This window comes from Dermacentor albipictus, chromosome 8, assembly GCF_038994185.2.
Source record: "Dermacentor albipictus isolate Rhodes 1998 colony chromosome 8, USDA_Dalb.pri_finalv2, whole genome shotgun sequence".
In the NCBI taxonomy this organism is placed as follows: Eukaryota; Metazoa; Arthropoda; class Arachnida; order Ixodida; family Ixodidae; genus Dermacentor; species Dermacentor albipictus.
Window position 1 is genome coordinate 91,284,552 of NC_091828.1, and position 23,883 is coordinate 91,308,434.

General features: G+C 47.8%; 1 protein-coding gene across 4 annotated transcripts in view; it reads left to right on the forward strand.

The window, feature by feature from the left end:
- Nucleotides 1–436: 436 nt before the first annotated feature.
- The window catches only part of dimm (basic helix-loop-helix family member dimmed), a 627,608-nt gene continuing 604,161 nt past the window's right edge, over nt 437–23,883 (forward strand). For 2 of the 4 annotated variants that reach the window (XR_010567290.2, XM_065443608.2), the window contains exon 1: nt 18,362–18,948. The gene's annotated coding sequence lies outside the window, so the exon portion shown is untranslated. Of the gene's footprint in view, nt 461–18,361; nt 18,949–23,883 lie in introns of those variants that run through there. The other 2 variants (XM_070523699.1, XM_065443609.2) reach the window with 2 other exon arrangements.

The following is a 23,883-nucleotide window of genomic DNA, read 5'->3' on the forward strand; positions in this document are numbered from 1 at the left end:
ACCCGCCGTGGTTGCTCAGTGGCTGTGGTGTTGGGTGGCTGAGCACGAGGTCGCGGGATCTAATCCCGGCCACGGCGGCCGCATTTCGATGGGGGCGAAATGCGAAAACACCCGTGTACTTAGATTTAGGTGCACGTTGAAGAACCCCAGGTGGTCGAAATTTCCGGAGGCCTCCACTAAGCCGTGTCTCATAATCAGAAAGTGGTTTCGGCTCGTAAGACCCCATAATTTAATTTACAATATTGCTTGTTAATCGATTCCTAGTGGATTCGGTATTCGCTGCTTGAAGTTGTCGAATATTCCTTTCTGTTCTAATATAAAGTAATAACTACGCTTACAGGAGTCTGCAGGAAGAAATATAGATCCAAGTAATGATCTCTCCGAATGATTGTAGTGCTGGGAAGAGAAAGCTGCTGCGCAGAGGCACGGGCACCATTTGCCGAGAGAACACCCGAAGTAGGTAAGTTAAATTCAATAATTTTCAGTCATACAATTAACCGGATGCCTTGCCTTTAGGGAGTTCACAAACTTGTTTCGTCATTTCAACAAAGTAATGTCTTTCATCTGTGCAATCTCATCGATTTTCCGACCCTTTAAAGATATGTGGGACCGCGACAGCAGCACATTTCGTTCCTTCGACGAGCAGCGGACTCTAGGTGCATCAAAGCTGAAGTTGTAACACCAATGCTGTATACGGTATCCTTTCACTCGTTCTTCATGTACAAGCTCCAGCGTCCAGTTCTGAAGCAGAATAACATTCGATCATCACGTGATGAAACTAATCCTACTTTTTCACTGGACGCACGCCACATGATCTTTATATGACAATTGCATTGAAAGCAGAGAACGTATACGTTATTTTATTTGATGTTCGAAAATCTGTCGTTTTTCTGGCGTATTCGTATTCGTTTCGATTCGTAAATTCCACCATTCGAACACCCCCGTCATTTCCTCTTACAGTTAAACAAATGCATTTCAGATCGATTCAGCGCATGTAGAATAATTTTAACGGTTCGCGTACATTGTAATCGAGGTTCGTCACCACCTAAAGCTTTATCCTAGTTAAGAAGTCATAGCAGTTTCAAACAGCTCATAATTATGCGACAATTCTTCTATGGCCTCACTCTTTTTGTTTTCAAGTTAAAAAAATTTGGGCGGAACTCATCCGCGATGAGTATCTGCGTCGGTGTGGTATATAAGATTCCCTTGTCATGTGGCAAAGTGTATGTAGGGCACACAGGCCGCTGTGTTAACGAGCGCCTTAGAGAACATGAGCTATCCATACCAACAGGCACAGGTTCCCATTTGGCTCAGCATTGTACAATATGCAAGTGCAAACCCATGTTTCGCGATACCACGATTTCGAAAAAGAGCCGTGACACCACCGTCGGAGAGTTATCGGAAGCATTCTTCAGTCAGTCATTGGGGTCACAGTGCATTAGTGTGCCTTCCTTAACCTTGTACAGCGCTGAATATGATTTTTTGGATTCTGTCGCATGAGTGCGCTCTTGTGATCGGATGTTGGTGGCTCCACCACATGGTGCTCACTGCGCATGTTCCTCTAGTTTCAGCTGTCTATAAAGGAGTGACGCAATAAAATGATGTCAGTTGAGAGTAGCGCCTTGTCCTGTCATCTTTCTTGTGTCTGTTGTTTTGCGCTAAACTAAGCATTCATGGATTCGCACCTACTAGCCCGCCAACGCATTGTGTTGAGTATTTGAGTATGCGAATAGCGGAAACGTGTCGCGCATAAAGCGTGCACTGCGACCGGGCTGCTTATATAGCGCTTCTCTCTGGACACTCCGCCATCTGGTGGCGCCGCCGCGAAGCGTACGGAAGCCGAGTGGCAGATACCCAGTGACCCAAATTGGCATCGAAGAGGTTCGTTGAACAGTGGCACATACGTATAGTGGAACCTTACCCAATAGCGCATATTCAGTCGCATATACCCAGTGGCCCCGGAGGCACGTACTGAACGGCACACACCTGCAGGCACATATGCAATTTGGCGTCGTCAGAAAGAGTTGCATGCGCATACAAAGGGGCGCATACCCACGGGAACGGCTCACATTTTTTAGGCTGCACATTTTTTTAGACATGCACATCTTCGCGATGGGACCGTTTTTTTTCGTTTAGACAGTTAAACGGCCGGAAAAGAAAACTGGGCTGACAATGAGAAGAATGCTATTAGCATCATAAAGACAAGATAGAGACGCCACGTTTCGCCTCTCCTGATTGACTGCGGCGAGTCACGAAGCTTCGGCAACGCTGCACACTTTTCCTTCCCCGAGACGAGAGAGTTCCATTGCGCGGCATATTCTCTTGGGGGGGGGGGGGGAGGGGTAGAGGGCGGTGGTGGCCGCGTCGGCTACGGAAGCCAACCTAGATACGCACGCCGCGTCGTCGGCAATCAATGACGCTTCGAGAGCAACGTGTGCGCGGCGCGAGAGTGAGAAAACAAAATAGCTTCGCCGCCCTGTCGCCTCGCGAGCAGTGAAACAGGTCGTTCCGATGAACGCCAGCAGCAACAACAGCAGCAGCAGCAGCAGCCCCCGCCGCTAGCTTCAAAAGAAAAGAGAGAAAGGATAGCAAAATCAAGAAACCGCATCATGGAGAAAGCGGGACGCTGCAGACGACAGCGTAGCAGACGACGACGTAGTACGTGCCACGCCGCCGCCATCATGACTGCTGCGGCAGACGACAAGAACGGTGTGTCGTCGTTAGCGGAAATACACTAACAACCGCTAGAGGGAGCAGTGATGGGGGAGCCCAACTTGAGACTCAATGGGGCCTGAAGTCACTAAACAGCGTGGATGGCAACAGTCTTGCTAAACTCGGTCTCTCTTGAAAGCCGCTGCAGAGTCTGGTTTCGACTTTTCGTCTGTCGCCGCCACGCCGTGTGCTGCTTTGTTCATCGCTTTCCGCTGTACCTGTTTTTGATTTCTTCCCTGTTTAATTTATCGTGTCGGTAACTGCACCGAATGCTTCTGGGCCGCGAAGCGCTGCGCGAAAAACACGGAAATGTTTTCTTTTTATTTCTTCCTGTTCTGCTTTAGAACGTTCCCGATTAATTTCTTTCCTTCGTGCAAATCCATTAGTCCTAAACGCTGTCATTTGTAGCTGGCAGCGGGCGAATTTCGAAAGAAGAATTTTTTTTTTAATGGCGCACTTCTTTTTCACGTCTCCTTTCCCCCCGCAGGCAAAGTCCATGCCTGAATTCGAAGTTTGAGTTGTATCACTGCTAGTTCTATGCTACCGGAGAGAACACAAAAATTCAATGAAACTGCTTCATCTCAGTGATTCGTTCATTTATTTGTACAGATTGTGGGTCACAGCTTTGCCCAAGCGAGAAGTACTTGTTGCAACCATTATGGTTTAGGGTACTATTATTCACCGATAATAACGAAACGTCTAAATTTTCTGCCCGGATTGAAAACACGATCAACAAGAATGAATGCGACAGCCATTTCTTGACGAGAATAGTCACGAACCCAAATTTAGGGGTAGTAAGCTTGACGAGATGGAAGGAGCCAACAACCATAATAAACACGATGCTCTAATTATATCGTGACGTCAACTGAAATGAATGCATCTGGGGGAAGATAAAGAAAAAAGAACGAAATGTGACGGAGTCTTTAGGAAAAACGTCTGCTTAGAAGTGTTTGCTATTGCAAAGACTGGTGCTACAAAGATAGTTAATGTTTATGTCACAATTCCCGAGCACTGTAAAATGAAAATAACAAGAAGAATTGGAGCTGTTAATTCCTGCTTTTCTTATGAGGCAACTAACTTACTCTCCCAGCAGTAATGCTGATGAAAAGCTATAAATTGTGTCTCCTTGATGGAGGAGAAAAATTACAGTATTTCAGCGTCAGAGCCTGCAACTCTGTCATTTAGACGGTCACCTGAACTATTCCCGGTTAGAGGGGAAACTTGGATAGACTATACAAACAAACGTTTTACACCTTTTAGGATTTATCTTGTCCCACAAAATATTCATCGATGTTGCGCACATTGCCTTTGTTTAACCGTGAGCCTGGCCCGGTATTTTTCTGTCAGTAGAGAGTTTCAGCTTGCTTTTAAACTTATTGGAGCTTACGCAATGCTGGGTTGCCGTATGCGTAGGAGTGATCGCCCGAGTTGGTGGCGCCATCTTTCGGCACGGAGTTTAACCACAGTGGTCTTTAAGGTATTATATTGCAGTGACCAACCACGTTCTACTTGTGGTTTCGTGAGTCGGGCCGCGGTATGATAATTTACATGTCGTCCGTCTGCTCTACTTTCGTTTGACCACATACCCATAAACATTTCTAAGAGTGATCACCGAGAATCTTAAGGGTGCTCGGCCAAGCGATCACATCCTTCCCTCCTCTCTCTCCCTGTGATCTTTGTTTCCCCCTTTCCCATTCCCATGGCGTAGGGTAGCCAACCCGACCTTATTCTGGTTAACCTCCCTGCCTTCTACTTTTCTCTTTCCTCCGTTAGGGTGTGAATACCCTTGGGAAACCTATCCCTAACGGTGTCTGTTTGAATCAGGTGCGAAAAGCCCTTCGTACGTTATACTGTTTGTTGCCACGCGTACACTGAATCGAAGGATAGAGCAGCTCATCCGTAAACCGGAAGAAATGCACGGGGTAGAATCCTAACCCATGAACTTCAGGTGGAAGCTGCGGCCACTCTAGCCATTGCGCCAGACTGGGCAGCCGCCTTTCAGCTCTTGCAGCACGCGATATCTGCGCATTTAATCTCCTCGGAAGCTTGTGTGATGTTTCCACGCAAACCCAGCGCTTTGCGAGACCAGCAATTCAATCTTTCGATAATACTAGACGTGGTCGTATGCGGCCAGAAACGCAACATATGTAGCGTTGCCCTGAGCTGTGGCAGTGGAATTACTCGTTTGTGTTGTCTGGCGATTGTTTGTTGATTATGGCGATTCATAATGTGTTGTCTCGTTGCCACACGTACCAAAAAAAAAAATTGGCTGAGGCTTAGCTTGGTTAAGCCTAGTCAGATGCGAAGCATATTGGTGGCTAAACTTGGTAAGTAACTTGTCGCCGAGCCGCATACTGAGCACGTTGCTTGGCCAGACGTTCTTCCCGCTCTTCATCAGTCTCTGTAGCACGCCGCAACCTTCGCTTCTCATTCCAACGAGCAGCTCTGTCTCCAGGAGGCATCTCACCTCGTGAGTGTCTAGCAGAGGCAAGCGCAGCTGCTTATATACCGCCGCGACGCTGCGAGCGACGGCGCGAGTTGGAGCCCCGTTTCTCCTCTGTCGTGACGTCACGGTGTCACGTGGTATTGAAGGCGACACCGCCGCGCCTGAGGAGCTGGGTTGAGCTCTAGTAATATGCTTCGCATAAAAAAAAAACATAATTTGCACCCTTTGAGGTTTATCTTGTTCCCAAACAATAACCGTCATCTATCTTGTGTGCCTTTCTTTTCTTTAATGCTGCCCACCCAGTACTTCCAGTTCAGGGATGGTATGCGCGTTATGAGCTAGACATGGCATTATCGACAGGAAATTAGTGAGCGCAGGCTTTTGGAGAAAGTAAACTCAAGCAAAACAGATGACAACTATTGGTCTGGGACAACATGCACCTGAAAGGGTGTAAACGTGGTTAGAGTGAAGTAAAACCGCGTGGAAATTGCAGTGTGGCTATTTAAAAGAAAAGAAACAGTGGTACTGAATGTATTGACAAGCAAGAAATATTCTTATATGTGATTGTTATTTATCATAAAAACTAATTATTCCTCAAATAAATGTTTTTTTTCGTAATCAAGTTGCTTCATTTGAAAAGGAACTTTGCATCGGATCGCATCTGGAGAAAATAGTTTCGTTACTCTTGGAACCTGTCCATAAAATTTTCGTAGCTTCGAAAACAGCTTTAAATGATAGCGAACACGCTAGTGGGCGTAGAAACAACTTCCGCACAGGTTGCACCATACATATTCTAGTACGCTATAGCTACAAAGCGCGCTTCTAATACGCGATTTGTGTTGGTTTATTCTTTGTTTCATTGTGGTTTCCAAGTGCGCTGTCATGTTCCATATTCCATTATTCTGCCAAAATTCAGATTGGCCTGCTCCAAACTGCTTCGAAATGGAATTTTGTCTGCTCCGAATTACTCCAGATTGAAATTTAGTCTGCTCCAAGCCGCTCCAAAATGCGATTTCTTCTGCTCCAGACAGCTCCGATACGCAATTTTACTAGCTGCGAAAATTTCGACAAAATTATTTTGGGTAGTCCCCCTCGCGTAAACACTTTGCATACGGGGTGCTTAAAGGATGCTACAGCTGGTGTAGATTTAAAAAAAGACACCTATCCAACACCATTATTGGTGTCCTTTCTTATTGTTCGGTGGCGTTCTCGCAAGACTTTTATTATCGAGTGAGTTATGAGGAAAATAGGCGTTAAACATTGGTGTTTGAGTGCGTAAACACGGAAAGAAATGCTTTTTTAGCGCTCTTAGTGGTGTTAAAATGATTACTGTATACTACCGCACTCGTCTTCCGTAACCCGGTATTCCGTGAAACGTAATAGGTATACCGACAAGCTTATAGCTTGTCGGTATACCTATTACGGTAAGCTTGTCAGTAACAGCATGCAAAAAAACAAAAAGAAAGAAAAAGAAAGAGGAAGTTCCCCAAGCTTACCGCCGCCACGAAGCAAGACTGGATTTGATAGGCTGACATACGTCGTGGTTGTTAGCGGTTGCTTAAGGTGACCTTCACCGCAAGAGCATTCTTATTCGCGACCCATCAGTACAATGGACTACGTTCGCAAATGAGTCTTTGAAAGACTGCTTACTCAGAATTGCCGATGCTTACACAACCTGATAATTTGGTGCCCTCAAGGCTGACCTTTACACTCTATACCGCTGGCAAGGCATACGTGCGCACATGCAAAACGACGCACTTTCTTGTGTGTGCGGTTTAATGGCGAGTTGTACAGTATTATGATGATTCATACGTCTCGCGTACGCTAGACTGCCGTAGGAAGCAGCGCAAAATAATAGTTGCACGAAACCGTGAACATTGCGCGATGCGTTGATTGCAGCACGCAGGGACCGGTACAGCTTTACTATAAACTTGGGTGGTTGGAAAGCTCTACGTTAGTGTCTAGACGCTTTTGAAGCACTGAGGAGGATTGTTCGGAAGAATGCTTCTATACATTTTTACGATTGTGAAACATAACGCACTGCCTCGGTCTATTTCTTCCTTCTTTGTTGTTCGTCCATTTTTCCCTAGGAACAGCAACTTTAGGTCAGAGTCCCGAGCTTTCATTTACGTTTTAGTTATCAATCCAGCCTTCCCTAAATGTTGTGCCGAGCTGCATTTTGGTTACGAAACGTCCTTCCACTGGATATACTTGCGTATTCAGTAATTTGCAGGTCGGTTACGAAGCGCGTATCCGTCTCGCTCATTTATTTTTCCTGGTGACTTTCAGAACTTTAGGGACTGCAGCGCAAAGTCACTGAGGGTACGTTCACGTCGCGGTTGAAGCGGCAAAAGCGGGCGAAAAACCAGGCGGTGTGAGCGAGCGCTCTGGAACCGATTCTCGGCGAGCGGAAAAATTCGCCGTTTTGCCACAGCCAATCACAATGCCAGGCGCGGAAGGAGGTCCCTGATGTCTGCAAATAGCGTACAGCAGTTTCGGTGTGTTGTGGGCATGTGTGAAGTGTGTGTGAGTGAGTGTGAGTGAGTGTGTGTAGTGTGTGTGTGTTCGTGTGCGTTAGTGTGTGTGTGTGTGTGTGTGTGTGCGTGTGTGCGTGTGTGTGCGTGTGTGTGTGTGTGTGTGCGTGTGTGCGTGTGTGTGCGTGTGCGTGCGTGTGTGTGCGTGTGTGTGTGTGTGTGTGTGTGTGTGTGTGTGTGAGTGAGTGAGTGAGTGAGTGAGTGAGTGAGTGAGTGAGTGAGTGAGTGAGTGAGTGAGTGAGTGAGTGAGTGAGTGAGTGAGTGAGTGAGTGAGTGAGTGAGTGCGCGCGCGCGCGCTCATGCTCACATAGATTCCCCGCCGGATCTTGGTGTACCGGGAATCGTTCCGCATGACGTGGTTTGCCACGTAAAACCCAAGAGATTAATTTAACCCAGGCGTTTATCAGTCACTTGCCGTAGTGCGAGAATATGTGCTCCGATCATGAATATAGAGCTCCAAATATTGTTTCATGCGTTGACGACCGTGCGTTGGTGCGCGTTTGTGTTCTTACGCTCGTGCGTATACAAACATTGGCGCTTCACAAAAGTAATGTTACGCAACTCGTCGCTCGTATACTTCGAGTGTGCAAAAGAAAAAAAAAAGAACTTGTCCCCAGGCTTGACGGTTCGCTGACGTTGTTCCTGAGAAAGAGCGTAATGGCATACGTAGCCACGCGGAAAATATTGAGAAAAGCGCGGGGGCCCGCTTTCGCAGCGAAGGCGACACCGGAAGAAACGGCGGACGAGCAAAGGCGTCGTCCGCTTTTGCCGCGTCGTCTGTCCAGTGTGAACGCAAAGTGAAGCTTTCTCGTTTGTCCAATGCGAACGCGAACTAAAACGCACGTGGCGTACTGCGGACAGCGATCCGGAATGCATGTTTAATCAACCAAATCGATTATCGCGTTAACGAATCGTTCAATCAGTCAATGCTTTAACAAAACAGTGTGTACAAATAACGCTTCTATCTGCTTAGACATCAACACCTTCCACCGCAAGTACCTTCCTCCTGCCCCTTTGATTCCCGCATTCGAAAAATACCTTTGCTGTTTAAGGTAACCGCGAAATATGAAAATTCGCGAGGAAGGTGGGGACGGACCGGACAGAAAAAAACTTCAATTGGAAAAGGACCTGCAAGGTTACCAGCCCGGGCTCAGGCCACCCGGGCATTATGCGCGGTGAGGCATAGCCTTTCCACCGCTGCCCGGGCCCACTGGATAGCCCATAGTTGGTCGGGAAGTTCCGAGCTAGTCAGAGCGCTTAGCCATCGCTCCTCGAGAAGGTCCGGTTCTATCGTGTCCTCTACATATACTGATCTGATCTGTGTGCACTTCCATAAGATGTGTGCCACGTCTGCGTATTCGTGTTTGCAGAGCTTGCAGCTCGCGTCTGGGTATTGTGATGAATTTATTCTGTTTAAGTGTACTCGGTTTCGGAACATTCTGGTTTGCAACCTTCTCCAATCTGTTTCTTGAGACCTGTCGAGTTGTTTGCTAGGTTGTGGGTATGCTTCTCTTTGTTTCGTGTAGTGTGTCGGTATGTCGTGGTACGTGACCAGTCTGTCCCTGTCGTCTTTTATCGCTTCTTCGTCGTCGTCGCCTCCTCCGTCTTCTCCATCTCCTCCGCCGCAGTCCTTCCCCCTTCCCCGGGGGTTGTGGGGTGTTGGGCCGTCACTGTCCTTGCCGCGGTGGGTTAGTTTGCGCGTGGCTCGGTGGGCCTTCTCGTTGAGGTTGGGAGGGGCATCCATGGTAACTTCTCCCATATGTGCCGGGATCCATTTGAGGTATTTGGGTGTAATTTTGCCGTTTTTAAAGTCTTCTGCTCTGCGGTTCAGGATTTTGGTGGAGACCCAGCCCTTTGTGAAGTTCCTAATAACCGTCTTCGAGTCGCTGATTATTGTTCTGTATTGTTGCCGACCGTTGATTACAGCCAATGCGATTGCCGTTTCTTCCGCTGCCTCCGACGATCTGGTCCTTACGGAGCCCGCAGTCACGGTCTTTCCGTGACTGCGGGCGACGAGCATATCTAACGCTGTATAAAAGTGTGGGCGCACAACAAAAGCGAGGGATTCTCGTCACGCGCGCTGCGTCGCTTTGAGTGATTTCTTCTCTCGCTCGCGCGTTGGGTAACGCATAGCACAACGTCCCCCCGGATGGCAGACGTCAGTCCGCTGTAAGCGGTATACCGGTATGCCGCACTGTATTTCCTCGGGTAACTGCTGCCGCCTCGCCTGACGTTTATCGTCATGTACTCGGTCGTCATGACCGGGCGCCCTCCTGCAGTTTGGAACGTCCCTCGCTTTCGCACGCGTCAGCACGCGCTAGCACGCGTCAACACGCGTCAGCGCGCGTCAGCACGCGTCAGCGAGATAGGGGTACCGCATCGGGCGCAAACGCACACGGCTTTACGGCTAAGGCTGTTGTGCCATTACCACAAGCCCGGATTCCGAATCTGCAAGATGCGGAATCTATCCTGCGAGCGCCATAATTCTCCCTTCACAAGACAAGATGCTGCGCCGTCGTGCGGGAGAAGCCTCGGCGAGCAGCGTGTTTAGACGTGTCCGCGTGTGCCCGCCAGCCCGGCGCCGCACCTCCCTTGCCTGGAGGTCACCGCGCGCGCGAACTTTGAACCGGGTGGCCAGCGCGGTCGCTGGTTGGACCCCTCGGACGACCGTCGTGTGCTGACTTTGTATTGGGCCGTTTGAGTGACAATGGGCCTCGGGGATTATAAAAGCAGCGACACGCCGCTCGAAAACAGGATCTGCCGACCCCACCGGGAGAGTGTGTCGCTCCCGACTGGGGTGAGATGTGTAACGCGTTTTCGCCGGACGTCGTCGTGCGAGAACAGTCGCGTTTGTTGTGAGCACTCGGCCCCAGTGCCGACCCGTTCATGTCCTGTATGATAACCTGTATATAATGTATAAAGTCCCTTTTGTTATTCTCATCGACGCCAGGCTCGGAGTCATCGCTACCAACGCTCTGTCACGAAACGGGTGACGAGCGCTACGGGACCACAAAGCCGTAATCGTGGTGCAGCGGTACAAGTTCGTAACACTGGATGGCAGCTACGGGATTGACCGGCATCAGCTACCTCGGCGCGGTGAGTGCCTGAAGTTTACCTCAAACACCAGACTTTCTCTGACACAGGTTATAGTAGCTTAGGGAAGGATTTGGTGTTGCATTGTGATAACCTTGGGTGTTTCAAGCCTAGTAAGAGTGTTTTGAAAACCAGGGGATGCTGAGGGGGTAAACAGGGCAGTGTGTGATATACTTGCATATGTGTTACTAGTAGTGTTATAGTAGCGTACGGCAGGTATATTTAAAAAGGGTAAACAGCAGGAGGACAGTGTGAACGATGGAGAAGTACAAGGTGAAGGAACTTCTCGAAATTTGTGAGGAGTTGGGCATTGAGTTGGGCTCAACTAAAAGAAAGAATGCGATCCTTGAGGTCATGAGGACTGGGGACGTAACGGCGGAGGAAGCCGCAGAGGCCTGGGCGGATATCAATGAACGTCGGGAAAGGGAGGAGAAGGAACGTTGCGAGCGGGAAAGGAGAGAACAGCAACGTCGCGAGGAGGAAAAGGAGGAAAGGAGAGAACAGCAACGTCGCGAAGAGGAAAAGAGGGAGAAGGAACGTTGCATGGAGGAAAGGAGAGAGATTCGTGAGCACGAGCTTAAAATGAAAGAGTTGGAGACCCGAAATAGCTCGCCAGCGCCTAGTCTCACTTCTAATGTTCCAAGAATACGCGATCAACTTCCACCCTTTGTCGTCGGAGAGGATATGGCCAAATACCTCGTGAAATTTGAGCACGTGTGCGAACGGAATAGCATTGAGCGATCCCTTTGGGCACAGAATCTGTTAGCGTTGCTTCCTGGGGAGGCATCAGACGTAATAACTTGCTTATCGAAAGAGGCGTTTGAGAGCTACAGTGATGTGAAGGAAGCGCTACTGCGGAAGTACAAATTGTCGCCCGAAGCTTTCCGGCAGAGGTTCCGGTATGCAAAAAAGGGTAAGGAGTCGAATGTTGACTTCGCGTTTCGTCTAAAAGCCGACCTGGTGGAATGGCTGAAGGGCGAAGAGGTGTACGACGACCGCGACAAAATTGTCGAATGCATCGCGTTGGAGCAGTTCTACCGTTGCATTGATGAGGATGTCCGGCTCTGGCTGCAAGATAGGCTAAAGGAGGTTAAGCTAAACAAGGCAGCAGAGTTAGCGGAAGAGTATTATACCCGCCGCAGCTTGCACAGCAAGGCAGTGCGCATAGAAAAAGCAGATAGAAGAGATGGGTTTTACGGGAAGCCCGACGAACGGAAGGAAATCACGCGTGGCGAGTTTCGGGACGACGAGTCCCTTCCCAAAGAAACTGTAAGGGTTGGACAGAATGCATCTCAGAATGATGACGATGGTCCGAAACAGCGAAACGAAATGACGCGTTCTTTTAAAAAACGGAAACCGTTAACCTGCTACAATTGCAAAAAGCAAGGGCACATCGCTGCAAGCTGCCCAGAGAGAATTGCTTTTGCAACGATACAGGAAACTCGCAAAAACATACGTCTATTGGAGCCCTATGTGCAGGAAATTAAGGTAAACGGCAAGAAGTGCCGAGCACTGCGGGACTCTGCAGCAACTATGGACGTTGTTCACCCGTCTTTCGTCTCCTCGAGTGATTTTACGGGAGAGTGCGTTAGGATACGGCAAGTGGCCGAGAAGGAGAGTGTCTGTTTACCGATCGCAACGGTTATCATTGAAGGAGAGTTTGGGAAACTTAACACCGAAGCCGCTGTGTCAGCCGCCCTCCCGGAGCAATTTTCCTACCTCTTCTCAAATAGTTCGGAGCAGCTGCTGAGGGATCAGGGCAAATCATTCTTTGCCGACGTGGCGTACATGGCCCCCACGCGATCCAAAGCGCGCCCGCTGTCGAGGGAACTTGACTTAGCGTCGGTGAGCGAAAGGCGGTGCGGCACACGGACTGATCAGGGTAACTTGAGTGGCGAGCAGTCACGGGAGAGGCAGAGCTCGGAGGCTGGCCTAGACGAGCGGGTCCTGGAAGTGAGTGGGAGTGACGCGTGCAGTGCTAGCCGCGATATAGACTCGACGCCGCAATTAGGCGACGCGGGCTCCACACTCGCTCCGGTTTCCGCCAGCTGGCAGGAGCAGGCTGCAGTTGAAAGGGAAACTCGGATTCGCGAACAACAGGAAGATTGTTCACTAGCCGATCTGAGGAAGAGCGTCAAACGGGGAGTGAAAAAAAAGGAGGTTTCATTTGGCAAGGAATCTGGCTTATTGTACCGCCGCTACACGGATAAGCAGGGTCGCAAATATAAGCAGCTTCGGATTCCGCGAAAATATCGCCGGGAGAAATGAATGGCCTCATTTGCTTCCTCAGAAGTATGTTTTCGGTCCAAGTGATTTCAAGGGGACCATTCTATTTGTAATTATTATTGATGATTAATAATTGTTTCTATTTTGTTGCGTTGATAATTTGAAAACTGGTTGTTTGAGCCTTGTGTACTGGATCGTACACCTGCCTCCTGTTGCAGCGGGAGCAAAAGGGGGATAGCAATTTAGTTAGGTTGATTTGAATTATGGCCTTGTCTGGTGTTTGACGGGAGACAGAGGGCACTTGTTCGTGTTGGGTGTTGCCTTTTGCCGGTCGGTTTTGCAAGCTGCAGAACGACCAAGCGGGACCAGTGGCGAGAAGCAAGGTCTTAGGAACGACCCGAGCGGAGCTGGTCAAGGTGCCTTGGCGACGACGTGGTGAGCAGAGCTCCTGTCCTGGCGAGTCGGACCTGGGCACGTGATGTTACCTGGCGTCCCGACACTGGACGTGAACTTGGACGAGCCTGACGAACGTGCGCGCCTGGCATCCGAGCCACGTGGAGGCAGCTCGTCTTCCCGGCGCCTTATCTGAGGGCGGGGATGCTGTTGTGCCATTACCACAAGCCCGGATTCCGAATCTGCAAGATGCGGAATCTATCCTGCGAGCGCCATAATTCTCCCTTCACAAGACAAGATGCTGCGCCGTCGTGCGGGAGAAGCCTCGGCGAGCAGCGTGTTTAGACGTGTCCGCGTGTGCCCGCCAGCCCGGCGCCGCACCTCCCTTGCCTGGAGGTCACCGCGCGCGCGAACTTTGAACCGGGTGGCCAGCGCGGTCGCTGGTTGGACCCCTCGGACGACCGTCGTGTGCTGACTTTGTATTGGGCCGTTTGAGTGACAATGGGCCTCGGGGATTATAAAAGCAGCGACACGCCGCTCGAAAACAGGATCTGCCGACCCCACCGGGAGAGTGTGTCGCTCCCGACTGGGGTGAGATGTGTAACGCGTTTTCGCCGGACGTCGTCGTGCGAGAACAGTCGCGTTTGTTGTGAGCACTCGGCCCCAGTGCCGACCCGTTCATGTCCTGTATGATAACCTGTATATAATGTATAAAGTCCCTTTTGTTATTCTCATCGACGCCAGGCTCGGAGTCATCGCTACCAACGCTCTGTCACGAAACGGGTGACGAGCGCTACGGGACCACAAAGCCGTAATCGTGGTGCAGCGGTACAAGTTCGTAACAAGGCGCGCGGACGCTCTTGTCCCGCGCTTTCTTCCGGGTTTTGCCGCTGGAAACGCTGGCCTTTCGGCGTTACGCAGCGTTGAAAAGATGTCTTCGCTGTCCGAACAGCAGTTTGAAGCAGTTGTGAACGTTTTTTTTTCTTTTTCTTAATTTGGCCAAAACAAATGCATGGTTTGCCCGCAAGGGGAGGCAAAAGTAGCGCGCAAACCTCCGGACTAAGGCCTTCACCTCGCTGAAGCAGCAGAAATGGCAGTTTACAAATGTCAATACTTCTATATACTACTACCAATGTTAATACTACTATACTATACTATATATATATATCAATACTATACTATATCAATACTGCTATATTATACTGCTATACTATACTTGATATAGTTATCAATGCTACTAAAACCAAATACAACAAGTAATAAAACAGAAAACACTTAGAGCACAATTTTTAAGCTCGCTGCAAAGCGTCAATAAAATGTCTGTAAAATAGAAAGTAAAGAAATTTGTGCAGCACTGCAAGAAAAAACAAGGACGTTCTGTTACAGGCATAAGTTATACATTTAGAGTGTAACATTTTAACGCCACTATTAGCATCGAACAATTTAAAACTCCATTAACATTTCTTAAACAGGATGTGATCAGAAAATAGCATGTTTAGTATTGCACCTTTAAATTTGTGAATTCTTTCACAATTTCTAGCCTCGTCAACGATGTTAAGGTACGCATTGCATAAACACATAGTTTCATATTCGATAGTTTGCAGGCCATATTTCGTCCTTGCTTTTCTCATTGCTATTGAACTGCGACGCAGGCTGTATCCTGTGTCTCTACTAAGGTAACGCTTTCAAAATTGATTAAGTTGCTGGATACCTCATTAAATAGCCGTATGCAGATCTTTGTTTTGTAAGATCCTCTAAGATGAAGAATGTAGTAGCGCATCATTAATATAGAAAGTCCTATGTGTTGTTTTGAGGAGTGAAGGAACCGAACAGCTGGGCGTTGTAATCCCGCCATTTTTTCTATGTCAGTTTTATTACCATTTCTGCATACTAAGAGGCAGTAGCTGAGATGTGAATGTACAAACGAAAAGTACAGGAGCCTGACAGGCACAGAGCATCGGATCCGTTGTAGCAAGCCAACAGATCGTGCAACCTTAGTGCGTACCTTATTTATGTGCTCGGTCCAGCTTAGGTTTTTTCGAAATGCAACACCAAGAAACAAATGGCTTCAGACATGTTCAAGTTGCGATTCAGAATAGAAAAGTATTACGTCGTAATCTGTTTGCTTATTCTTTGAATTAAAAGCTCTAAACTTAATTTTTTGTGCGTTTAAGTCAAGTTTAATTAGATATGGCCACTTGCTAAGTTCTAGTAACCAACGAGTAGCGATAACTTCTACTTCGTGACGGTCTCACTCCGGAAAAAGTGACATTAGTGCCATCAGCGTACACTGTTATTTCATCTGTTAGTAAAACGTTTGTTATGTCATATATGCAAATAATAAATAATAACGGCCATAAAATGGAGCCTTGTGGTACCCCGTATTCAATAATGCTCTTTTCAGAACTGTACCCTTCCAAGGATGTATACTGAAATCGAAATTCAAGGTAGCTATGCATGAGTTCTAATGATATGCCTCGAACGCCATATACTTGGAGTTTCTCTATAGTAATATGTTATGTTTTATGCTATAAAAGGCCTTGCGAATGTCTAAGAATATACCAACGGTAAGGTTTTTTCTTTGCTATTATTTGTAGTTGTATTTCTGACTCTTAATAATACCATTTCGGTTGATTTATCCTTCTGATAACCATATTACTTATCGGAGATAACGCCTTTATCCAGCAAAATACTATTTAGACGCTTATATATAATACGTTCAGCGACTTTTGAAAATACAGGAAATACCGAAATTGGTCTATAACCATTCAAGTCGTTGTGTTTCCTTCCCTTAAAGATTGCAGCGACCCTAGCTATTTTCAATTTTTCAGGAAAAATTCCAGTGGATAAAGTACTGTTGCAGATGTACTCCAGCGGACCACAGATTATGTGAGCAACTGATTTAATAGGCTGGACTTTAATGTCATCCTCGCCAGCGGCTGATTTGTTACTCAAACAATTAAGAACGGAAAAAAAGAAACTCACTTTCGGACGTAGGCGTAAGAAAAATGGTCCCGCTGACACGATGATTTATTGGACGGGTGACACTAACATCAACCGCGGAGGCGAGATGTAACAATGGCGGCCAGAACGATTTCCCTATTCCCGTATGTTTGGCTCCCGAGGTAAAGGTTGCTCGTGAGATAGATCTCCCTGAATTAAAAAGAGAGAGAGAGAGAGAGAAAGAAAGCGATAAATGGAAACGCTTGATGCAAAACCCTCCTGTGAGTGGTGGCTTGCCATTGTTCTCCAGGGTAACGTTCACAACGCTAATCATTTCGTAACCCTGACGAAAATTTTTATATGTCACGGTCTTTTCTTCTTTTTGCATTTCCCCTCCGTCTATTTTAGTACACCCCACCTCCATTGATGTAGTCACCGAGCCGAGCGTTCTCTCAGAACACTGCTTGAATGCGCCATGTTTTGTCGTTCGAGACAATCAGAAATGGTATACGTCCCCCTCTGAGCCAATAAGAGCTGTCGAATGGTGTATAGGTATGTCGGTTTCCCTCACGCGTTCATTTTGGTGCATTCTAGCGCGAAAAGCATATCTTGCGGCGAAACCATAGGATTATCGCTCTGCAGCGATATGTCAAGGATATCACACAGACAGACAGACAGACAGACAGACAGACAGACAGACAGACAGACGGACGGACGGACGGACGGACGGACGGACAGACAGACAGACAGACAGACAGACAGACAGACAGACAGACGGACGGACGGACGGACGGACGGACGGACGGACGGACAGACAGACAGACAGACAGACAGACAGACAGACAGACAGACAGACAGACAGATGGACAGACAGACAGACAGACAGACAGACAGACAGACAGACAGACAGACAGACAGACAGACGGACGGACGGACGGACGGACGGACGGACGGACGGACAGACAGACAGACAGACAGACAGACAGACAGACAGACAGACAGATGGACAGACAGACAGACAGACAGACAGACAGACAGACAGACAGACAGACAGACGGACGGACGGACGGACGGACGGACGGACGGACAGACAGACAGACAGACAGACAGACAGACAGACAGACGGACAGACAGACAGACAGACAGACAGACAGACAGACAGACAGACGGACGGACGGACGGACGGACGGACAGACAGACAGACAGACAGACAGACAGACAGACAGATGGACGGACGGATAGATAGATAGATAGATAGATAGATAGATAGATAGACAGACAGACAGACAGACAGACAGACAGACAGACAGACAGACAGACAGACAGACAGACAGACAGACGGATGGACGGACGGACGGACGGACGGAACTTTCTTTTTTTCTATCTCGATGGTAGACTGTATCACCTTGTTATGAAAGGAAACTTAGGTGACTTAAATTTCTTGATGGCCCCAACAAATCTCTTTTCTATGTTCCGTCACGCTGCTCCACACAGAATTGAATCCGCTATGTCGTGCTCAGCACGATAATTTCTGCATAGCCACTGAAGCAGCGCGGCGGTTGGGCAGCCCTACAAGTGTGCAAGCGCTAACAAAAAAGAAGCCGAAGAAAAAAAAAAAGTGCAGAGGCCGTCATCAATAACCATACCTGAAACGGGAAGCCTTTCAGTAAATGAAAAGAAAAACACGGCGCCGTAAAAAGGGTCTTGAAAGTCCAACTACGCCGTGTGACTCAAGTATAAAGAAAAGAAAGGGGCCGTTATCAGCCGTTTAGACCCGCCCGTGATCTCTGACCAAGCGGCTTAAGGCGGGTACACCGTGCTCATGCAAAATGAATCCCTCGACTTGAATCTCGCGCACCGCTTGCACGTGTCAGAGATACGAGCGCCGGCAACGAGGTTGGTGGCGCCATCTGCCGGAGTGTCTGCGAACTAGCGACGGCGGCAACGCAAGCTTCGGCGCTGGCCGATGCGGACGCACGTGGTGGAGAAACAAAAACGAGAAGAAAAGAGAAAAAAAGGCTGTCCGAAAGCCGCTCCCCAGTTGCGCCTGTTGCTTGACACGCGGAAAAAGCGTGCAAGCGAGAGAGCGCTCGATACGGAGTGTAGTAGGGCCGCCCCAGTGGCTTGCAAACGTGGCGCGCCTGGGACGGCGGTGTTTCGTTCGAACCCGCTTTTTTTTGCGGACGTCGAAGCGTGTGTGGCTCGGTGCGGCTTGAATTCGCTCGTTCTGTCTTCGCCGTCGGCGCAGTGGTGCTTTTTCTCGCTCTCGAGCGTGTGACAGTGCGAATCGTCTCGACGGTTGGACCGATAGCTACGTCGGATCGGTGCGTGTGCAGCACCAAAGTCGTCCGGGCAAGCCGGTGGTCGCCCGTGTGCCGTGTTGCAGACGGCGTGAAAGCAGACGAACTCGCGCTGCGCGTGTCGTCTGCTACTTTTTTTCTGTTCGCCCCCAGCACTCGTACACCGGGCGCCTCGTCAGCGGATTTTCTGCGGTTTGTGCTCGCGTTTTGTGGTGGTGTTTTTTAGAAGTTTGTTTTTTTTTCCCCTGTGGTTTTGATTTTGGTGGTCCTCGCTTCGCCAAAAGAAGACGCCATCCCCAAGGTAAGTTTCCCCGTTCCCTGCTTCTTTAGATCTTCGATTCCATTGAAGCGCTTTTAGGCCAAAGCTTTCCGCACATCGAATGAAAGAAGATATGATGGCAAAGGCTGTTGAAGGCTGTTGTTGGAGGCTCTTTTTCGCAACGTTTTTCGTTCTAAGCGCCACGCGTTCTCCGTGAAAACCCGCGCACCGGCCGTGCGCTGTCAGCTGTTACGTTCGCGTTTTATTTTACTTCTTAAGTTTTTCTTTCCGGGCACGCTCTTGAATTTTGCTCGTTCGCATCCACGCAGCCCTTGCAGAGGCTTGTTGGCACGCGTCCGCGTTATTGCGAGATGTGAAGTCGCTCTCTCAAGTTGTCAAAGCTAGCATTCGACACGTTGCAACCGTAGTTTAGTCCTGAGAGGCAGAGCGAATCGTTCAGTTTAAGCTTCGTAGCAAAGCTATCTTAGTAGTCCGATAACGTTACAACGTCTTAGAGGCGAGTCAATTACCGCGGCATTCGCGTTATAAAACGAGGAGTGGAAATGCTAAAGTGTTCGCAACTACCAACGTTCGGTTCCTACGGCGTATCGTTCCTATAACGCCTCCAGGTCGCTGGTTCGGTACCCAACCATGGAGTATCGTTCCTATAACGCCTCCAGGTCGCTGGTTCGGTACCCAACCATGGAGGCGCCATGTCTGCGGGAACGAAAGAACAAAAGAAAACAAGGGGTTTCTCTAGTTTTCTTTTTCTGGCAATTTGAACTACACCTCGATCAGCACTACATATACCGCAGCGCTATGGCAAAGAAGTCAGTTCGGATATCGGGCTATGGCCGCTGTCAATCAAACATTATGGGTTGATATCTGTGTCAATAACGGATATCACGCATGCGAACATTCCTACTGAACAGTACCTTGTACGAAAGCATGTATTTACTGAGTGAAAAGGCACATGCAGTGGCCACCATATAACTCTCTAGTGGGATTGCATTGCGCTACGAAAAGTCATAATCTTAAAGAAAGAAAGAAATCCCACTAATGCAAAACAACGCTTGATCTTTTGCAAGACAGAATGAAGGTAGATAAAACGGTGAAACCGTGGAAGAATATATATACTATATCGTTTACAAAGTGGAAAGTGACATTGGAGCATAATTTTTTATCGCTCGGTAAACATCGTCCCGTCATTAGTCCACGTGTGACAGACCGCAATAGTTGTAGCGGGATTTTCCTGCCGTGACCGGCGTATATATATCTTCCTGTTGCACCGCGCTTATTGCCGTATTTTCCAACGAAATGTCAACGCGTGATAGCAGTGCGGTTTCTTTCTATTCTTCATTGCATTACACCTTTCATTACATTACGTTTCGCTGCGTTACAATCCCGAAGCACCCGTCTCTTCAAGTTTCTCGACAGCTAATTTATCCTCGATTCCTTGTTTACTACTTTGCGCAATGTGAACTTCCAGTGTTTCATTTATACCGTCTGAAAGCGCGTACTTTGTGAATGCAAGTACAGTTGGCGTCAAGAGTGTACGTACTGAGCTAGCTGCGAGAAATGCTCAACGTTGTAACAGTTTGTGACCGCGTGGTCATTAAAAACCGAACGATACTACACAACAATATATATATATATATATATATATATATATATATATATAATGTGTGTGTGTGTGTGCGTTTAAAGGCGTGCCGACATGATTTTTCGACTATTCATACTTGCGTTAAACCGTAATCATTTCCTCTAAATTCTACTAAAAAAAATTACATCCCTCAGGACGCGTTAGTAGTTTAACGTAAGATATTTATTTTTCCACAGTCAGTGTCGGTTTCGTTTTCCGGGGGGGGGGGGGGGTAGGGGGAAGTAATACTGCGTCATGACGTCACTACGCCGCATGTGGTCACGTGGCAGCCGGAACGTGGCGTCGCCTTGACGTACCCGCTCCCTCGGTCGCGTCGTAAGCTGCTGCTCTTGGTGAGGGCCGTTGTAGCGGCGCAGCAGACGGCAGAACGAGCCGCGGAGCGGGTGTGTCGGAACGACGCGATGTTCCAGCTCCCACGTGACCACATGCTGCTTCGTGACGTCACGTTTGTATATTCATATATGTCATTTGTACTGACTAACACACTGCTTTGTGTCACTGATTGTGCATTTCGCCTCACACGCTTTTCACTTATACATTTGTACATTGCGTACACTAAAGTGTACAAACATTATTCTGTCCCCGTTGTCATGGATATGGGCAAGAACCTTGTCAAGCTGCAAAAAAGCAGCTTTTAGTTCTTGTCCTAGTGTTCATTTTTTGTAAATGAATGAATGCTAAATAAACATTGATTGATTGATTGATTGATTGATTGATTGATTGATTGATTGATTGATTGATTGATTGATTGATTGGGAGACGAAACCGAAACTGACTGTGAAGAAGCAACTCTTCCATTAAATTATTCGAGGCGCTATGAGGCTTTTGACTATCTTTTTTTTTCCCTAATGTTTACAACTCTATAGGACCATCATTTACGGCGAAAGTAGAAAAGAGGGAAAGAAGGAGCAGTCGCAAGCATCATTTGAGGAGACGTTGGCTGTTTACAGGTGGCGCAGGCTGCTCTTCTTTCTGACACGTTAATTGTGCTCAGAGTGACGGTCATAACAGAACCAACGATTAGAAGAAGAAAGAAAGCGAACTGGCACAATTTCTCATGTATACGCATGAAGAAGTATAAGCGTTCATAGGAACGCCTTCGTTGCACACACTATTGCCATGACTTTCGCGACCTCGTTCCAAAAGCGTGTGACGGATGAGTTTCAATACATATATAACAATGTGACCCTCCCCCCCCTCCCCCACGAACCGCCTGCGGGAACACTCGTCTTGTCCTCGGTTCCCACGGTCCGTGAAGTTTAGACGCCGAACGTACCAAAGTATTATAGTACGTGCACGAATGGATTGGTGTAAAATATGTGTAGTTTTCAGTTACTTAACCACTGCTCGCTACTGGACACTTAATACTCAGTTGAGAATGTTTGAACATTATTTATTCATTTGTTTAGTTATTTCGCACTCAGTCGCTCTTGCACTCCAATTGATTGTGTATTTCGCCATTTGTGACTGATTCTTGCTGTTTTCATTTTCACGTCGTGTTACCACCCGCCTGCTGCGCTATCGATTAAGAGCAGTAGCACTGAAATTGAATAGAAACAGATGAAGCAAACAGTAATACGTAATGACAAGCGATTCTGAGTGTTTCCTTCTTGCTTAACTCTTTTTTTAAGAACCACTTTCAATGTTGTACAGTGAGTCATTCGTGGCTAAATGTAGTTTCTACACTGTATGGGCGAGAGAAAAAAAAGGGAGGGGGGGGGGGACGGAAAGAAAAGAGATAATAGAGAAATTGCGCACGAACGCGGCTGTTTGAAGTTGGGGCAATCTCTTTAATGGGCGCTACAGCTGCGATGCGTTCCTGGAAACAGAGCTCTGGAACGGACTGCTTTTTATGGTCAGTGACAGTAAATGGGATACGGGTTTCGGAAACTGGAAAACAAGACAAACGACGAAAGAGATGCGAAAAAAAAAAAGATTATTTGCGTAGTCGGTATAGGCTGAAAATTAGTAAATCTGCTGATGTTACTTGTTACGCGAGAAAAGGGGGAATTGAGAAAACGCTGCTTCTCGTCTGCATGCTTGGAATGAAGCTAATCAGTACACATTCTTTTCTTTTTTTTTTGTTTTTTCGTCTGTGTGTTTCAATTTCGAAACTACATACTCCGTGCCCGGAAAGATACAATTTAACCGTTCGTTTTTTTTGGGAACCCATCGTAGTATATATATATTTTGTCGGTCTATAAAACCTCCAGTGGCGTTTCAAAGAATGTGAAATCTATGCAATTGCTTATATATTACGGGCAGCCGCTGGTCTTTCTAACTAGCCATTCTTTTTTGTGAAATGACGACCTCGTTCTTGTACCCAAACTTTTTTTCCTTTCTTTTTTTTTTTGCTAATGGACGAATCCTTTTTGCAGCTGCAGCACCTACATGCATCTGACGGCTTGATATCGCAGCCGCCACAATGTGGCATACCCAGCAGGGTGCATTGTATAAAAAAGAGCCAGTCAGTTATCGCCTGACCCGCCGTGGTTGCTCAGTGGCTATGGTGTTGGGCTGCTGAGCACGAGGTCGCGGGATCGAATCCCGGCCACGGCGGCCGCATTTCGATGGGGGCGAAATGCGAAAACACCCGTGTGCTTAGATTTAGGTGCACGTTAAAAGAACCCCAGGTGGTCAAAATTTCCGGAGTCCTCCACTACGGCGTGCCTCATAATCAGAAAGTGGTTTTGGCACGTAAAACCCCAAATATTATTATTATATTATCGCCTGGCCTTTTCTTTTTTTTTTTAATCTCGGACAATGTTGTGGAATTAAATGACTTTGAATGTGTAGGACAATGACAAGGCCGTCCGTGAGGTCACGCGAATGTCTGCTACACTATCTGTTGGAGTTTCGGGAATGGCTTGGAAACCCGCGAGAGTTTTGTTTTTGAGGAACGAGAAACGACTCAAAGGCGAAAGGACCCCCCCCCCCCCTACCCTCCCCCCGCGCACTTTTTTTTTCTTTTTAAGTGGCGTCTCTTCCCGCATTCATTTGAGCCGGCTTCACTTTCCAGCTTGTTTCATCTGATGTCTGAAGTGAGCTGCGCTTAGTGCACCTTACTTATAGTCACCCGACTTCGGAGCTTGTTTAATTTTTTTTTTCCTTTGCTGTAATCACCTTTCTCTTGTTCAGCGCCAGCTTGTTATTTTGTTTTAAGTATGCGCTCATCCCACGCGACCAAAGAGGCCGGGACCACTTGGCAATCTACTGTTTCTTCCGGCGTTCTCGTTTTAGCACTTTTGTTTGTATAACTGCTGTTCTTTGCTCCTTTTTTTTTGTTAACTACCAAAAGCGTCAGTGAATTTGTA